The sequence below is a fragment of the Ranitomeya imitator genome, unplaced genomic scaffold (genome assembly GCF_032444005.1).
Source record: "Ranitomeya imitator isolate aRanImi1 unplaced genomic scaffold, aRanImi1.pri SCAFFOLD_678, whole genome shotgun sequence".
Classification (NCBI taxonomy): Eukaryota; Metazoa; Chordata; class Amphibia; order Anura; family Dendrobatidae; genus Ranitomeya; species Ranitomeya imitator.
Window position 1 is genome coordinate 18771 of NW_027194019.1, and position 16876 is coordinate 35646.

Consider the following 16876-nt stretch of genomic DNA (forward strand, 5'->3'; position numbering starts at 1 on the left):
ATAATACGAGATAAAAACATGTCGGGGATCGCCATTTGTTTTAAAACTTTAAAAAGATACTCATGCGAGACCCTGTCAAACGCCTTTTCAAAGTCCAGCGCCAACAGGGCCAGGCTCTGACTTCTATCCCTAGAGTACCATATTGCATCTCTAATAACATTTAAAATCTCAGCAATATTCCTCCCTGGTACTCCACATACTTGTTCGGGTTGTATCAATTTATTAATCACAGTTTTAAAACGACAAGCAATAATTTTAGCTAAAACTTTATAGTCCATGTTGAGGAGGGTGATAGGCCTCCAATTCCTGAGGTCATCACGAGCGCCCTTTTTCTTATAAATTAAGGACACTATCCCCCTCCTCCATGACTTAGGCAGCTCTGAACACATAAAAACCTCTTTAAAAAGTGCTAAAAGATCCTCCTTTAAAACATCCCAAAAAGTCAAATAAAATTCAACAGGTAGACCATCTGCTCCTGGGGCTTTCCCTTTTGAAAAACTTTTAAAAACACTAAAAAGTTCTTCCATGCTAAGATCTTCTATTAAAAACCCCTGGTCTACAGAGCTTAACTTAAAATCCAGGATATTAAGAGCATCTTGTAAAAAAACATTATTTACACTTTTTTTACTAAAAAGGTCTCTATAAAAATTAAAAGCCACCTTCTTCATACCTTCCACAGTTGTTTCTCCATCAAGACAGGTGATCGTCTCCTTTTTCTCCATCACTTTTTTAAAAAAGAAACGTGTACACTTCTCACCTTCTTCTAAATGTTTCACTTTGGAATTAAAAATTATTTCTTTACCTTTTTGATCAAGGCACAATTGTATTTCAGTTTTTAGGCTTGCAATATCATCTTCCACCTCTAGTCCTATCTCTTTAAATTTATGGAGAGTTTGCAGTCTCATATTTAAATTTACATAAATCTGCTTTTTCCGCCGCGCCTTCCTCTTTCCAGCCCTGATAAAAAAAAACCTTATTTTATCTTTGATCACTTCCCACCAGGATAGGATTTTAATATATGGAGGCCTTAACTGTCTCCATTCCTGGTAGGCATTACAGAAGTCTGACCTCACCTGAGGGTCTTCCAGCAAATGGACCCCCAGACGCCACAAACCTCTATTTATCCTCAGCTCTCCTTGATACTCTATCTTTACGCTTAACATTTTATGATCAGAGAATAAATTAGGCATTAAAACAAATTGTACAGGGCTAAAATCCTCAGATAAAAACATAAAATCGATCCTGGAAGCCACTCCCCGACCGGACCATGTAAATCCTGGGTCCGTCGGCGAAAGCGACCTCCAGGCATCGCATAACTTAAAATCAGTCTGCAAGCTATTTAGTAAAAAACACGACTTATCTAACTTACGGATTGGGTCACCCCCTCCTCGGCGCTCATTCACATTCAGGCAATTAAAGTCCCCAGCTACCAAGAGAGGAGATGACCCTACACAGAATACCGGTAGAATTTCAAACAAACGTATACGCTCCTGTTTATCTGGTGGAGCGTACACATTAATGACACGGAAATTAAAATTATTAAAACACAAATGCACTAGGATAGCTCTGCCGGGTACAATCTCAGTAACAGAGGAGATGATGATGTTATTACCTCGGCAGAGCAGACCCACACCAGCAGACTTGTTTTCGTTCGAGCCCGACCATACAGAGGGCCCTAGTTTCCAGTCCTTTTTTATCTCGTTATACCGGATTCCATGCTGCAGACCACACTCCTGTAAAAAACATATATCAAAGTCTAATGTTCCAAAAAAATCAAAAAGAGCAGCCCTGCGGACAGGGCTCTTTAGAGATCTCACATTAAGTGAGAGACACCTCATGGATGGCATTTATGTCATGAGGGAGGATAGATATCCTCAATGACTTCCATAAACTCCTCAATCACATCTGGCAGTGTGGAAAAAGAGTCAATGTTCTGGGGATCCGAGGAACCCGGTAATGGATACCCAGAAGAGTCCGTGTTCAGCCACATGTCTCCGCTGGGAAAACACACATCCGGAGACTCTGGATTGGCCTCCAGAAGAGTATCCCCTCGCAGCTTCTTTCCAGAAGGCTCAGGCAGCTCACTCGTACAGTCGTCCTCTGTGATAGCTACATGGCCTCTTACTTCCTGGGGGGCCTCCGGATCTGGCACAATGACCTCATCCACACCATCACCTGTAGGAGAAAAAACTGCGGTCTGCTGGCTCGAGTCCCTGGGAATGACTGGGGTCTTCGCCACAGTGCCCCCCACCGCCAACATAGTGGGGGCGCTCTGCTCCAACACACCAGCCTCATTCGAGACCTTCGACACAAGGGTTACCCCCCCAACGGGAGAGTCCCCCTGCTCCAGTCTCTGGGTGGTCCGCCCTCCGCCCTTTTTCCGGGACTTCGACACAGGAGGGCCTCCCTGAGGGCCACCACACTCCTGCTCCGTCCCCACCTTCTCCTCTGCGCCCTTGGCCTTCTCAGCCGCCTCCCCTGCTGTAGGAACAGTGGGACTTGGCTCAGGCCTTACTCCGGTCTCCGGGATACTCAGCTCAGCATGGACCGGGACAATAGCTGGTTCCTGCCTTGGCACGGGTCTCTCAGCCGCCTCTGCATACGTACGGACTTTAGTCCTATGTGGGCATCCTCGGAACATATGTCCAACCTCCCCGCATAGGTTACAAGCCTTCTTTTGAGGGCAATCCTTCATGAAGTGTCCGAATTGACCACAATTGCTGCAGCGGAATGCCCTTCTTTCCACACAATTCCCTTGGGTATGCCCCATCTTGCCACAGTTCCTGCAATACATAGGCATACCTGTGTAGAATAAGTAGCCACGGCTCTTCCCAATGGTGATGGTAGAGGGGGGATGTTCTGTTCCTCCAAAGCCCTCCGGATTTTTCTTCAGCCGCACCAGGAATTTCCGCTTGCCACACCAGAAACCAACGGCGTTTTTAACATTCCCTTGAAAGGTTACTTCATCGCAATAGCGACGCAAACAGGTTAAAATGTCCAGTACTTCCACAAAAGGATTTGGAAAGAAAACAATCATTTGTACCTCCTCTTGGACGAAAAGCAGGGAGAAGACCAGGCCCTCCAGTTCATCAGCAAAGATGTTGTCATTCACCTTTTGGACCAACTGCTGACAACAACCATGGCTCCTAAAGGTAATAGTATAAGTACCTTTCTGCTCATTGTCCTGAAAACAGAAGATGTCCTCTCTGCCGAACTCCAGGATCCCAAGAAGGACGGTGTTGCAAACGTAGCGGATTTCTTTCTCCTTCCGGAATCTCTCCAAGACCTCGATACGGACCGTGTTCCTCATCCGGGGTTCACCCGATGCAAAGGTAAGTGCAGCCGGCATCCTTCCGAGAAAGAACTCCAGCTGTAAACACAAAAAAAGGCTAGCGCCCTTTTAAGGCGATCGCAACTCGTTGCTCCGGACTAATCCTCTCTCCCTATAGCAGCAGGGGGGTGAAGCCCCTCCGAAGAGGAGCGATCCCCCCAGGCCGAGAGAGAGGGTACCGAAAGCACCCGACCTGACTACAATCTCACAGTTAAACTGATCGATCGCAGCCAAAAGGCCGAGAAGCGATGGCCTGAAATGGTTGGCCATTTCAGACGCACCCAGGCCTACAACCGACACCCATTGTGGAGACCGAGCCAAAGATTGCCGCAAGGAAGACATTTTCAGAAACTCTGGATGCATTCTCAATGACAGTTCGGGTGTGCTTGGGTTTTGGTCGGTTGTTTGGCTGTGTGTGTCTGTGTGTGCTCGTTGAAGCTGCGCCCAACGCGTTTTGAATCTGCATAACTCTGCCCACTTTGACACACCCACCATCCCCATTGTGACTGCAGGTGAAGGTTCCGTGCTAAGATTCTATCGACTGCAGGCAGCGCACCTGGTTGGTCAAAAGCATTAGAATACTCCTCACACAGGTGTATCTACAAGACACAAGACTAGCAGATTCGAGATCAGCACAGACACCAGTTTTCCTTTTTTTCAAATACCTATCATACACCGCATTTCAAAGTCGGTGGTCCACAAGAGGTAAACAATGTCTTCCAAAAGAATTCATGATCGGTGGTCACAAATGTGGTATGTATGGCAGAACTACTCATTGGATGCTTCAATTTAAATACCAAGTGCTGACAGCAGGCAGGGGCCTAATTCTGTAGATGGCACAGTATATTTGCTACACTGTAAGAAAGGCCTAATTCAGGCCTACATCTTAACACACCTGTGGCAGCAACCAGGAAAGACTGAAAATTGATTGCCTGATTGATTGATTGATTGCCTATTGAATGCAATGCAATGCTTGACATACATACATACATACATACATACATACATACATACATACATACATACAGAGGTGAAAGCAAGGCACACAAAATGTTGCAATTAGGCAAGTGAAATCGAGCAGCATGCTACATTTGGCAGCCAGCGGCATGTGAAATGTGCTTCCTTAACAACCCTGAAATAAATTCCCATCTAGGGTTCCAAGACAACTTGCTGTGCTGACTAATTTCCATTCAATCTGTTTTTAGAAACCGGATCAGAGAAGGAGTGCACTGTTCCCGGAGAGACTGCAATAGCGGGTCAATGCATGGAGTGGACAGAGCAAGCTCCATTTCCAGCTCCCTGTTCCAAAAAGCCATTTAATATATGGTCCCCACATGGGGGACGTATCAGATATTAAACTGATAAGAACAGATAAGGTTTCAACAAAATTTTATTTAGTCATAAGACATAGAACAACAAGAAAAAATGAAACCTTTTGTGCAAAAGAAACATAAACAATTACAATAATAAAATACAACAACATGAAACAACTTAATATAAAACAGTATTCCACATATAAAAACACCATCTACGATTCGCTTCCTTCTTCCCCACATCTTTAACATCCTTTAAGAAATAAATAAACATTTCACTAAAAGCCAATTTAATACAATCATTTACAGAGATAAAATCACGGTTAAAAAGTAAAATGTTTCTCGCTTTCCAGATTGCATTTTTGGCACAGTTTATTATACACCAGCATACTTTGAACTGGTGTGTAGTGGGGCAATTAAAAAGTCCATATAAAACATACTCATAGCTAAAATCTTTAAGACCACAAACCCATTTTAAAAGTATCCCCAATCTCCCCCAAAGTTCTTGTGCAAAACAGCAGTTCCAGAAAAGGTGCAAAACAGTCTCATCCTCTCGGCAAGAGTCTCTTGGGCACTTTGCCCGCGCCACCAGGCCTCTCCTGTGCTGGAAGTCTCTGGTTGGGAGGCACTGGTGGGCAGCCATCCATGCGATGTCTTTGTGAATGTTGGCCAAGAATTTCCCAAAAACGTTCCTCCACACACGCTTGGATCTACTCCAGGAGAAGTTGCTCACAGGGGACACTCCTTCTTCTCTTCTCAGATGAACCATCAATTTTTTTCTGTCCAGAAGGAGATCGGCATCCAAGTCCTTTAATTTATAAGTCCTTATCACCTTTTCTAAAACAATAAAATGCTTGGGCGGGCATAATAAAATGGGTGCTGATAAACATGGCCTGAACCATTTTTTAAAGATAAAACCGCAAGTATATTTTAAAAACAGACTAAAAGTAGAATTAGTGTTAAAAACTTTAAAACAAAAACAAAAGAAATTTACATATAAATACAAATGCAAGTCAGGGACATCTTTTCCTCCATTTTGTTGTTTCTTGTACATTTCCGTTCGCCTCAGCTTTTCCATTTTTGATCCCCAAATGAACATAAAAATACATCGAGTTAGTTTTTTTAGTATCAACTCAGAAGGAGGATATACCATGGCAACATAAAGCATCATAGGCAATAAAACAGATTTAATAATTAAAATTTTCCCTTCAATCGACAAGCATCTCAAATTCCAGAAGGAGAGCTTTTTCACCATTTTATGCTGTACCTCCTCCCAGCTCACGTGTCCATCATTTTTAGCATCAAATACTATACCCAAAATTTTTACCTCGTCGTGCCTCAATTTTACTGCTGGTAGGTCATTTGTATCCCAGGAACCCAAAATCAAACATTCAGTTTTATTAAAATTCATTTTAAAACCTGAAGCCTGACTAAAAAAATTGGTGCACATTACCACTCTCCGGAGTGAAGCAGGATCTGTACAGATGGCAGTAACATCATCCATGTAGGCAAATACTTTGACTTGGGCCCCTCCTCCACCCGGAATAGGAACCCCTCGGACCACTTTATCTCTCCGGATCATACACAGCAGGGGTTCCATAGCACAAATAAAAAGAATTGGGGATAATGGACACCCCTGCTTCACTCCGGATTCCAACGGGATAAAATCTGTTAAAAAACCATTGACAGAAATTTGAGAAAACACATTATTATATAAAATCATAATACGAGATAAAAACATGTCGGGGATCGCCATTTGTTTTAAAACTTTAAAAAGATACTCATGCGAGACCCTGTCAAACGCCTTTTCAAAGTCCAGCGCCAACAGGGCCAGGCTCTGACTTCTATCCCTAGAGTACCATATTGCATCTCTAATAACATTTAAAATCTCAGCAATATTCCTCCCTGGTACTCCACATACTTGTTCGGGTTGTATCAATTTATTAATCACAGTTTTAAAACGACAAGCAATAATTTTAGCTAAAACTTTATAGTCCATGTTGAGGAGGGTGATAGGCCTCCAATTCCTGAGGTCATCACGAGCGCCCTTTTTCTTATAAATTAAGGACACTATCCCCCTCCTCCATGACTTAGGCAGCTCTGAACACATAAAAACCTCTTTAAAAAGTGCTAAAAGATCCTCCTTTAAAACATCCCAAAAAGTCAAATAAAATTCAACAGGTAGACCATCTGCTCCTGGGGCTTTCCCTTTTGAAAAACTTTTAAAAACACTAAAAAGTTCTTCCATGCTAAGATCTTCTATTAAAAACCCCTGGTCTACAGAACTTAACTTAAAATCCAGGATATTAAGAGCATCTTGTAAAAAAACATTATTTACACTTTTTTTACTAAAAAGGTCTCTATAAAAATTAAAAGCCACCTTCTTCATACCTTCCACAGTTGTTTCTCCATCAAGACAGGTGATCGTCTCCTTTTTCTCCATCACTTTTTTAAAAAAGAAACGTGTACACTTCTCACCTTCTTCTAAATGTTTCACTTTGGAATTAAAAATTATTTCTTTACCTTTTTGATCAAGGCACAATTGTATTTCAGTTTTTAGGCTTGCAATATCATCTTCCACCTCTAGTCCTATCTCTTTAAATTTATGGAGAGTTTGCAGTCTCATATTTAAATTTACATAAATCTGCTTTTTCCGCCGCGCCTTCCTCTTTCCAGCCCTGATAAAAAAAAACCTTATTTTATCTTTGATCACTTCCCACCAGGATAGGATTTTAATATATGGAGGCCTTAACTGTCTCCATTCCTGGTAGGCATTACAGAAGTCTGACCTCACCTGAGGGTCTTCCAGCAAATGGACCCCCAGACGCCACAAACCTCTATTTATCCTCAGCTCTCCTTGATACTCTATCTTTACGCTTAACATTTTATGATCAGAGAATAAATTAGGCATTAAAACAAATTGTACAGGGCTAAAATCCTCAGATAAAAACATAAAATCGATCCTGGAAGCCACTCCCCGACCGGACCATGTAAATCCTGGGTCCGTCGGCGAAAGCGACCTCCAGGCATCGCATAACTTAAAATCAGTCTGCAAGCTATTTAGTAAAAAACACGACTTATCTAACTTACGGATTGGGTCACCCCCTCCTCGGCGCTCATTCACATTCAGGCAATTAAAGTCCCCAGCTACCAAGAGAGGAGATGACCCTACACAGAATACCGGTAGAATTTCAAACAAACGTATACGCTCCTGTTTATCTGGTGGAGCGTACACATTAATGACACGGAAATTAAAATTATTAAAACACAAATGCACTAGGATAGCTCTGCCGGGTACAATCTCAGTAACAGAGGAGATGATGATGTTATTACCTCGGCAGAGCAGACCCACACCAGCAGACTTGTTTTCGTTCGAGCCCGACCATACAGAGGGCCCTAGTTTCCAGTCCTTTTTTATCTCGTTATACCGGATTCCATGCTGCAGACCACACTCCTGTAAAAAACATATATCAAAGTCTAATGTTTCAAAAAAATCAAAAAGAGCAGCCCTGCGGACAGGGCTCTTTAGAGATCTCACATTAAGTGAGAGACACCTCATGGATGGCATTTATGTCATGAGGGAGGAGAGATATCCTCAATGACTTCCATAAACTCCTCAATCACATCTGGCAGTGTGGAAAAAGAGTCAATGTTCTGGGGATCCGAGGAACCCGGTAATGGATACCCAGAAGAGTCCGTGTTCAGCCACATGTCTCCGCTGGGAAAACACACATCCGGAGACTCTGGATTGGCCTCCAGAAGAGTATCCCCTCGCAGCTTCTTTCCAGAAGGCTCAGGCAGCTCACTCGTACAGTCGTCCTCTGTGATAGCTACATGGCCTCTTACTTCCTGGGGGGCCTCCGGATCTGGCACAATGACCTCATCCACACCATCACCTGTAGGAGAAAAAACTGCGGTCTGCTGGCTCGAGTCCCTGGGAATGACTGGGGTCTTCGCCACAGTGCCCCCCACCGCCAACATAGTGGGGGCGCTCTGCTCCAACACACCAGCCTCATTCGAGACCTTCGACACAAGGGTTACCCCCCCAACGGGAGAGTCCCCCTGCTCCAGTCTCTGGGTGGTCCGCCCTCCGCCCTTTTTCCGGGACTTCGACACAGGAGGGCCTCCCTGAGGGCCACCACACTCCTGCTCCGTCCCCACCTTCTCCTCTGCGCCCTTGGCCTTCTCAGCCGCCTCCCCTGCTGTAGGAACAGTGGGACTTGGCTCAGGCCTTACTCCGGTCTCCGGGATACTCAGCTCAGCATGGACCGGGACAATAGCTGGTTCCTGCCTTGGCACGGGTCTCTCAGCCGCCTCTGCATACGTACGGACTTTAGTCCTATGTGGGCATCCTCGGAACATATGTCCAACCTCCCCGCATAGGTTACAAGCCTTCTTTTGAGGGCAATCCTTCATGAAGTGTCCGAATTGACCACAATTGCTGCAGCGGAATGCCCTTCTTTCCACACAATTCCCTTGGGTATGCCCCATCTTGCCACAGTTCCTGCAATACATAGGCATACCTGTGTAGAATAAGTAGCCACGGCTCTTCCCAATGGTGATGGTAGAGGGGGGATGTTCTGTTCCTCCAAAGCCCTCCGGATTTTTCTTCAGCCGCACCAGGAATTTCCGCTTGCCACACCAGAAACCAACGGCGTTTTTAACATTCCCTTGAAAGGTTACTTCATCGCAATAGCGACGCAAACAGGTTAAAATGTCCAGTACTTCCACAAAAGGATTTGGAAAGAAAACAATCATTTGTACCTCCTCTTGGACGAAAAGCAGGGAGAAGACCAGGCCCTCCAGTTCATCAGCAAAGATGTTGTCATTCACCTTTTGGACCAACTGCTGACAACAACCATGGCTCCTAAAGGTAATAGTATAAGTACCTTTCTGCTCATTGTCCTGAAAACAGAAGATGTCCTCTCTGCCGAACTCCAGGATCCCAAGAAGGACGGTGTTGCAAACGTAGCGGATTTCTTTCTCCTTCCGGAATCTCTCCAAGACCTCGATACGGACCGTGTTCCTCATCCGGGGTTCACCCGATGCAAAGGTAAGTGCAGCCGGCATCCTTCCGAGAAAGAACTCCAGCTGTAAACACAAAAAAAGGCTAGCGCCCTTTTAAGGCGATCGCAACTCGTTGCTCCGGACTAATCCTCTCTCCCTATAGCAGCAGGGGGGTGAAGCCCCTCCGAAGAGGAGCGATCCCCCCAGGCCGAGAGAGAGGGTACCGAAAGCACCCGACCTGACTACAATCTCACAGTTAAACTGATCGATCGCAGCCAAAAGGCCGAGAAGCGATGGCCTGAAATGGTTGGCCATTTCAGACGCACCCAGGCCTACAACCGACACCCATTGTGGAGACCGAGCCAAAGATTGCCGCAAGGAAGACATTTTCAGAAACTCTGGATGCATTCTCAATGACAGTTCGGGTGTGCTTGGGTTTTGGTCGGTTGTTTGGCTGTGTGTGTCTGTGTGTGCTCGTTGAAGCTGCGCCCAACGCGTTTTGAATCTGCATAACTCTGCCCACTTTGACACACCCACCATCCCCATTGTGACTGCAGGTGAAGGTTCCGTGCTAAGATTCTATCGACTGCAGGCAGCGCACCTGGTTGGTCAAAAGCATTAGAATACTCCTCACACAGGTGTATCTACAAGACACAAGACTAGCAGATTCGAGATCAGCACAGACACCAGTTTTCCTTTTTTTCAAATACCTATCATACACCGCATTTCAAAGTCGGTGGTCCACAAGAGGTAAACAATGTCTTCCAAAAGAATTCATGATCGGTGGTCACAAATGTGGTATGTATGGCAGAACTACTCATTGGATGCTTCAATTTAAATACCAAGTGCTGACAGCAGGCAGGGGCCTAATTCTGTAGATGGCACAGTATATTTGCTACACTGTAAGAAAGGCCTAATTCAGGCCTACATCTTAACACACCTGTGGCAGCAACCAGGAAAGACTGAAAATTGATTGCCTGATTGATTGATTGATTGCCTATTGAATGCAATGCAATGCTTGACATACATACATACATACATACATACATACATACATACATACATACATACAGAGGTGAAAGCAAGGCACACAAAATGTTGCAATTAGGCAAGTGAAATCGAGCAGCATGCTACATTTGGCAGCCAGCGGCATGTGAAATGTGCTTCCTTAACAACCCTGAAATAAATTCCCATCTAGGGTTCCAAGACAACTTGCTGTGCTGACTAATTTCCATTCAATCTGTTTTTAGAAACCGGATCAGAGAAGGAGTGCACTGTTCCCGGAGAGACTGCAATAGCGGGTCAATGCATGGAGTGGACAGAGCAAGCTCCATTTCCAGCTCCCTGTTCCAAAAAGCCATTTAATATATGGTCCCCACATGGGGGACGTATCAGATATTAAACTGATAAGAACAGATACTACACTTGATCTTAGCCATAGGAGGCCGAGAAGCGATGGCCTGAAATGGTTGGCCATTTCAGACGCACCCAGGCCTACAACCGACACCCATTGTGGAGACCGAGCCAAAGATTGCCGCAAGGAAGACATTTTCAGAAACTCTGGATGCATTCTCAATGACAGTTCGGGTGTGCTTGGGTTTTGGTCGGTTGTTTGGCTGTGTGTGTCTGTGTGTGCTCGTTGAAGCTGCGCCCAACGCGTTTTGAATCTGCATAACTCTGCCCACTTTGACACACCCACCATCCCCATTGTGACTGCAGGTGAAGGTTCCGTGCTAAGATTCTATCGACTGCAGGCAGCGCACCTGGTTGGTCAAAAGCATTAGAATACTCCTCACACAGGTGTATCTACAAGACACAAGACTAGCAGATTCGAGATCAGCACAGACACCAGTTTTCCTTTTTTTCAAATACCTATCATACACCGCATTTCAAAGTCGGTGGTCCACAAGAGGTAAACAATGTCTTCCAAAAGAATTCATGATCGGTGGTCACAAATGTGGTATGTATGGCAGAACTACTCATTGGATGCTTCAATTTAAATACCAAGTGCTGACAGCAGGCAGGGGCCTAATTCTGTAGATGGCACAGTATATTTGCTACACTGTAAGAAAGGCCTAATTCAGGCCTACATCTTAACACACCTGTGGCAGCAACCAGGAAAGACTGAAAATTGATTGCCTGATTGATTGATTGATTGCCTATTGAATGCAATGCAATGCTTGACATACATACATACATACATACATACATACATACATACATACATACATACAGAGGTGAAAGCAAGGCACACAAAATGTTGCAATTAGGCAAGTGAAATCGAGCAGCATGCTACATTTGGCAGCCAGCGGCATGTGAAATGTGCTTCCTTAACAACCCTGAAATAAATTCCCATCTAGGGTTCCAAGACAACTTGCTGTGCTGACTAATTTCCATTCAATCTGTTTTTAGAAACCGGATCAGAGAAGGAGTGCACTGTTCCCGGAGAGACTGCAATAGCGGGTCAATGCATGGAGTGGACAGAGCAAGCTCCATTTCCAGCTCCCTGTTCCAAAAAGCCATTTAATATATGGTCCCCACATGGGGGACGTATCAGATATTAAACTGATAAGAACAGATAAGGTTTCAACAAAATTTTATTTAGTCATAAGACATAGAACAACAAGAAAAAATGAAACCTTTTGTGCAAAAGAAACATAAACAATTACAATAATAAAATACAACAACATGAAACAACTTAATATAAAACAGTATTCCACATATAAAAACACCATCTACGATTCGCTTCCTTCTTCCCCACATCTTTAACATCCTTTAAGAAATAAATAAACATTTCACTAAAAGCCAATTTAATACAATCATTTACAGAGATAAAATCACGGTTAAAAAGTAAAATGTTTCTCGCTTTCCAGATTGCATTTTTGGCACAGTTTATTATACACCAGCATACTTTGAACTGGTGTGTAGTGGGGCAATTAAAAAGTCCATATAAAACATACTCATAGCTAAAATCTTTAAGACCACAAACCCATTTTAAAAGTATCCCCAATCTCCCCCAAAGTTCTTGTGCAAAACAGCAGTTCCAGAAAAGGTGCAAAACAGTCTCATCCTCTCGGCAAGAGTCTCTTGGGCACTTTGCCCGCGCCACCAGGCCTCTCCTGTGCTGGAAGTCTCTGGTTGGGAGGCACTGGTGGGCAGCCATCCATGCGATGTCTTTGTGAATGTTGGCCAAGAATTTCCCAAAAACGTTCCTCCACACACGCTTGGATCTACTCCAGGAGAAGTTGCTCACAGGGGACACTCCTTCTTCTCTTCTCAGATGAACCATCAATTTTTTTCTGTCCAGAAGGAGATCGGCATCCAAGTCCTTTAATTTATAAGTCCTTATCACCTTTTCTAAAACAATAAAATGCTTGGGCGGGCATAATAAAATGGGTGCTGATAAACATGGCCTGAACCATTTTTTAAAGATAAAACCGCAAGTATATTTTAAAAACAGACTAAAAGTAGAATTAGTGTTAAAAACTTTAAAACAAAAACAAAAGAAATTTACATATAAATACAAATGCAAGTCAGGGACATCTTTTCCTCCATTTTGTTGTTTCTTGTACATTTCCGTTCGCCTCAGCTTTTCCATTTTTGATCCCCAAATGAACATAAAAATACATCGAGTTAGTTTTTTTAGTATCAACTCAGAAGGAGGATATACCATGGCAACATAAAGCATCATAGGCAATAAAACAGATTTAATAATTAAAATTTTCCCTTCAATCGACAAGCATCTCAAATTCCAGAAGGAGAGCTTTTTCACCATTTTATGCTGTACCTCCTCCCAGCTCACGTGTCCATCATTTTTAGCATCAAATACTATACCCAAAATTTTTACCTCGTCGTGCCTCAATTTTACTGCTGGTAGGTCATTTGTATCCCAGGAACCCAAAATCAAACATTCAGTTTTATTAAAATTCATTTTAAAACCTGAAGCCTGACTAAAAAAATTGGTGCACATTACCACTCTCCGGAGTGAAGCAGGATCTGTACAGATGGCAGTAACATCATCCATGTAGGCAAATACTTTGACTTGGGCCCCTCCTCCACCCGGAATAGGAACCCCTCGGACCACTTTATCTCTCCGGATCATACACAGCAGGGGTTCCATAGCACAAATAAAAAGAATTGGGGATAATGGACACCCCTGCTTCACTCCGGATTCCAACGGGATAAAATCTGTTAAAAAACCATTGACAGAAATTTGAGAAAACACATTATTATATAAAATCATAATACGAGATAAAAACATGTCGGGGATCGCCATTTGTTTTAAAACTTTAAAAAGATACTCATGCGAGACCCTGTCAAACGCCTTTTCAAAGTCCAGCGCCAACAGGGCCAGGCTCTGACTTCTATCCCTAGAGTACCATATTGCATCTCTAATAACATTTAAAATCTCAGCAATATTCCTCCCTGGTACTCCACATACTTGTTCGGGTTGTATCAATTTATTAATCACAGTTTTAAAACGACAAGCAATAATTTTAGCTAAAACTTTATAGTCCATGTTGAGGAGGGTGATAGGCCTCCAATTCCTGAGGTCATCACGAGCGCCCTTTTTCTTATAAATTAAGGACACTATCCCCCTCCTCCATGACTTAGGCAGCTCTGAACACATAAAAACCTCTTTAAAAAGTGCTAAAAGATCCTCCTTTAAAACATCCCAAAAAGTCAAATAAAATTCAACAGGTAGACCATCTGCTCCTGGGGCTTTCCCTTTTGAAAAACTTTTAAAAACACTAAAAAGTTCTTCCATGCTAAGATCTTCTATTAAAAACCCCTGGTCTACAGAACTTAACTTAAAATCCAGGATATTAAGAGCATCTTGTAAAAAAACATTATTTACACTTTTTTTACTAAAAAGGTCTCTATAAAAATTAAAAGCCACCTTCTTCATACCTTCCACAGTTGTTTCTCCATCAAGACAGGTGATCGTCTCCTTTTTCTCCATCACTTTTTTAAAAAAGAAACGTGTACACTTCTCACCTTCTTCTAAATGTTTCACTTTGGAATTAAAAATTATTTCTTTACCTTTTTGATCAAGGCACAATTGTATTTCAGTTTTTAGGCTTGCAATATCATCTTCCACCTCTAGTCCTATCTCTTTAAATTTATGGAGAGTTTGCAGTCTCATATTTAAATTTACATAAATCTGCTTTTTCCGCCGCGCCTTCCTCTTTCCAGCCCTGATAAAAAAAAACCTTATTTTATCTTTGATCACTTCCCACCAGGATAGGATTTTAATATATGGAGGCCTTAACTGTCTCCATTCCTGGTAGGCATTACAGAAGTCTGACCTCACCTGAGGGTCTTCCAGCAAATGGACCCCCAGACGCCACAAACCTCTATTTATCCTCAGCTCTCCTTGATACTCTATCTTTACGCTTAACATTTTATGATCAGAGAATAAATTAGGCATTAAAACAAATTGTACAGGGCTAAAATCCTCAGATAAAAACATAAAATCGATCCTGGAAGCCACTCCCCGACCGGACCATGTAAATCCTGGGTCCGTCGGCGAAAGCGACCTCCAGGCATCGCATAACTTAAAATCAGTCTGCAAGCTATTTAGTAAAAAACACGACTTATCTAACTTACGGATTGGGTCACCCCCTCCTCGGCGCTCATTCACATTCAGGCAATTAAAGTCCCCAGCTACCAAGAGAGGAGATGACCCTACACAGAATACCGGTAGAATTTCAAACAAACGTATACGCTCCTGTTTATCTGGTGGAGCGTACACATTAATGACACGGAAATTAAAATTATTAAAACACAAATGCACTAGGATAGCTCTGCCGGGTACAATCTCAGTAACAGAGGAGATGATGATGTTATTACCTCGGCAGAGCAGACCCACACCAGCAGACTTGTTTTCGTTCGAGCCCGACCATACAGAGGGCCCTAGTTTCCAGTCCTTTTTTATCTCGTTATACCGGATTCCATGCTGCAGACCACACTCCTGTAAAAAACATATATCAAAGTCTAATGTTTCAAAAAAATCAAAAAGAGCAGCCCTGCGGACAGGGCTCTTTAGAGATCTCACATTAAGTGAGAGACACCTCATGGATGGCATTTATGTCATGAGGGAGGAGAGATATCCTCAATGACTTCCATAAACTCCTCAATCACATCTGGCAGTGTGGAAAAAGAGTCAATGTTCTGGGGATCCGAGGAACCCGGTAATGGATACCCAGAAGAGTCCGTGTTCAGCCACATGTCTCCGCTGGGAAAACACACATCCGGAGACTCTGGATTGGCCTCCAGAAGAGTATCCCCTCGCAGCTTCTTTCCAGAAGGCTCAGGCAGCTCACTCGTACAGTCGTCCTCTGTGATAGCTACATGGCCTCTTACTTCCTGGGGGGCCTCCGGATCTGGCACAATGACCTCATCCACACCATCACCTGTAGGAGAAAAAACTGCGGTCTGCTGGCTCGAGTCCCTGGGAATGACTGGGGTCTTCGCCACAGTGCCCCCCACCGCCAACATAGTGGGGGCGCTCTGCTCCAACACACCAGCCTCATTCGAGACCTTCGACACAAGGGTTACCCCCCCAACGGGAGAGTCCCCCTGCTCCAGTCTCTGGGTGGTCCGCCCTCCGCCCTTTTTCCGGGACTTCGACACAGGAGGGCCTCCCTGAGGGCCACCACACTCCTGCTCCGTCCCCACCTTCTCCTCTGCGCCCTTGGCCTTCTCAGCCGCCTCCCCTGCTGTAGGAACAGTGGGACTTGGCTCAGGCCTTACTCCGGTCTCCGGGATACTCAGCTCAGCATGGACCGGGACAATAGCTGGTTCCTGCCTTGGCACGGGTCTCTCAGCCGCCTCTGCATACGTACGGACTTTAGTCCTATGTGGGCATCCTCGGAACATATGTCCAACCTCCCCGCATAGGTTACAAGCCTTCTTTTGAGGGCAATCCTTCATGAAGTGTCCGAATTGACCACAATTGCTGCAGCGGAATGCCCTTCTTTCCACACAATTCCCTTGGGTATGCCCCATCTTGCCACAGTTCCTGCAATACATAGGCATACCTGTGTAGAATAAGTAGCCACGGCTCTTCCCAATGGTGATGGTAGAGGGGGGATGTTCTGTTCCTCCAAAGCCCTCCGGATTTTTCTTCAGCCGCACCAGGAATTTCCGCTTGCCACACCAGAAACCAACGGCGTTTTTAACATTCCCTTGAAAGGTTACTTCATCGCAATAGCGACGCAAA

General features: G+C 44.1%; 1 non-coding gene and 2 pseudogenes across 1 annotated transcript; all 3 read right to left on the reverse strand.

Annotated features, from left to right (window-relative positions):
* Positions 1-4550: 4550 nt before the first annotated feature.
* On the reverse strand, positions 4551-4751 carry LOC138654562 (U2 spliceosomal RNA; annotated as a pseudogene).
* A 6164-nt stretch (positions 4752-10915) lies between these two features.
* LOC138654566 (U2 spliceosomal RNA) lies at positions 10916-11108 on the reverse strand. The gene has a single exon (XR_011316368.1). It is a non-coding gene; the product is annotated as a U2 spliceosomal RNA (small nuclear RNA).
* Positions 11109-12077: 969 nt separating this feature from the next.
* Positions 12078-12278, reverse strand: LOC138654563 (U2 spliceosomal RNA; annotated as a pseudogene).
* Between the last annotated feature and the right edge of the window lie 4598 nt (positions 12279-16876).